The sequence below is a fragment of the Protopterus annectens genome, chromosome 16.part0, assembly GCF_019279795.1.
Source record: "Protopterus annectens isolate FY-2018-M chromosome 16.part0, PAN1.0, whole genome shotgun sequence".
NCBI classification, from domain to species: Eukaryota; Metazoa; Chordata; order Ceratodontiformes; family Protopteridae; genus Protopterus; species Protopterus annectens.
Window position 1 is genome coordinate 287217893 of NC_056750.1, and position 2621 is coordinate 287220513.

General features: G+C 39.3%; 1 pseudogene; it reads right to left on the reverse strand.

The window, feature by feature from the left end:
• Positions 1–992: 992 nt before the first annotated feature.
• On the reverse strand, positions 993–1111 carry LOC122791095 (annotated as a pseudogene).
• Between the last annotated feature and the right edge of the window lie 1510 nt (positions 1112–2621).

A 2621-nucleotide genomic window follows, 5' to 3' on the forward strand; every position in this document is an offset into this window, starting at 1 on the left:
CTAGGAATCACCCTGTAGTGCATACTTTCTTCAAGATGGAACTGCTGCCACTGCAATCTTTTCAGGTAGTAGGCTGCATTTTCTATATTTTTAAGTATATTTTCAAAGCATTCTATCTCCGGTGTCTCATTGTTAAAAGAAATTGTATCTGTATCAAAATTCAAACACAATAGTGGATTGACATTCTCACCTCGGCAATCTGTGGTATTCCTGCTTCTAATAAAGTCTAAAGAAGCTCTCCCTTTTTCCAAGGTCTCTGTTGCAGTGTTAAATTCAGCCATGTGCAGTCAAAGGATCCAAAAACAAAGAAGCAAGCAAGAAGAAACTGTCCTGTGACTGCCAAAGGTGGTTTCAAAACTAAGCAAAAGTCTGTGTAAAAACTGAAACACACCACCTCAGGCTACTAAAAATTATGCTTTTCAGAATAAAATAAAAATTGTAATTGTAAAGACTTAAAATGAAACTTAAAGCAATAAAACAAAGTCCTTGTTGATTTGTATATGATAAGTGCTTTCGGCTAAAAGCCTTTCTCAGATAAAAAAAAAAATCAGATTCCTCAAAGCTAAGATAAATGAATGAAACACCAATCATGTGGCTAAATCCAAGCCAACACCTTTTTTCAAAGCAATGAGTTCACAGCCAATCAGAGACCTTAAAGATAACACCCCTCCAAGTTGCCAAGTAAAGACAATTTCCTTGAAGAAACAGCACATACAAGGCTAAGGCAGCTTTGTCAGCACTAATCAGTGTTGATGTTACTTCAGTTCTTTCTTCCCCAGTAAATACTTTGGGTTTATATAACTACTTAGGGCTTGTATAAATAACATCAGTCCTTTTAGAATGAAACTTAAAACATCTAGTAGTTCTAATTCCATTGCTGAGACAGTCATTAATTAATTTCTCTTGGTTCAAACTGTCAAGAAAAATAAAGGATATAAAGACATAGTGGAAATTGACATCTTGTGCCGATAAGAACAAACTTCATGGGGTTACTGGTTCAGCATCTGGTATTTGCAGGTGATTCCCCATCCAAGTACTAACCAGACCCAACCCTGCTTAGCTTCTGAAACCAGACGAGATCGGGTGCATTCAGGGTGGTATGGCTGTACAAGCAAAATGTGCTTCTTTGTAAAATAGATACATACCAAGCTAGAACAGCTTTTGTACCACTGGCCCATGTTGCTATTCCATTGTTAATTTTTCCATTATTAATGGCAAAGGCACGTAGGTGTCATAAGTTCTGCTTGATGAGAACTTCCCAAAGGGGATAATTGTTCAAAATCCATTGCATAAAGACAAATGTGCAGTCACTAGTTGTTTATCTCAACACAGACTTTCTGTGCCATAGACCATATTTCAACTACTAAAGGGACTTAAAGAATACCAACATCCAGGAGGTGATTTTCTTTGCTCCTCAGTGCTTAATACTTAACTTATCTCTGTACAACATCCTTACATTAAAAATTATTTTCTTTAAGGTTAAGGTAAACTTCACATTCCTTTGCTAGTAGACCAACTACAGAGTCCTTTGTGCACTTCAACGTACAGATATGCGCCTTGCCTTTAAGATCGGTTTGAATGGTACAACTGCATTCAGGCCCGGAGGGCAATCTGCTCGGAGATAATCCAGTTCACCTCGCATATTTCAGTACTGTTGCTTATATCTCCACCTCTAGGACATTCAAAGACGATCTGAGGAAGGCTTTTAGCCGAAAGCGCTTATTATATACAAATAAACAAGGGCTTTGTTTTATCGCTTTACATCTCATTTTAAGTCTTAACAATTAAAGTTTTTAGTTTATTCTGAAACGCATAATTTTTAGTAGCCTGTGGTGGTGTGTTTCAGTTTTTACGCAGACCTTTGCTTAGTATATGAGGTCACCTTTGGTAGGCACAGGAAAGTTTCTTCTTCTTGCTTCTTTTTATAACATAGGATAGTTGATATATAGTGTGTTTTTGCAGTTATTTGTCGTGTGTTTAGGTAGGGTAAGTGTGTAATATTAACGTTAGTGGACTTTTCCCACCTTGTAATGTGTGAAGTGCCCTTTACAATAGTGACACCCTCACTGTTTTAGTTAGAATGTGTTTATCCTGTTATTTAGGTATGGAGAAAGAGTTTGAAAAGTTTGTAATGTGTGGCCATAAATCTTCCTCCCAAGACTCACATGATCAGTGTCTCCACTGTCTTGGGCCTGTGCACATGGAGACACAGTATGCCATCTGCGTTAGTTTCAGATCCAGGGCTGTTAATGAAAAGATGGCTGAGCTACATCTTAAAGGTCTTTTGACAGCCAGGGAGGCTTCTTCCTTTTCTTCTCCAGCCAGGAAACATGAAAATGATGACTGGGATCTGAAGGAGGGAAAAAGACCCCAAATCCACTAAGGGGAGCAATAAATGAGTGGCTCTCCCCACCTCTAGCTAGAGAGATCCAAAGAACCCAAAGTCTTCAGCCCCTCCAACTGTCTTGGCACCATCTTCAGAGCTGACACCTCAGAACTGTTCTCCCATGGTGCTGACTGTGGGGAAGGTCTCTTCCCCTACACTTAGCATCCTTAGCCCTTTTTTGTCAAGGGTGGGGGGTCCCTCTCACAGATTCAGTCACTCCCCCCCCTCTATCTAG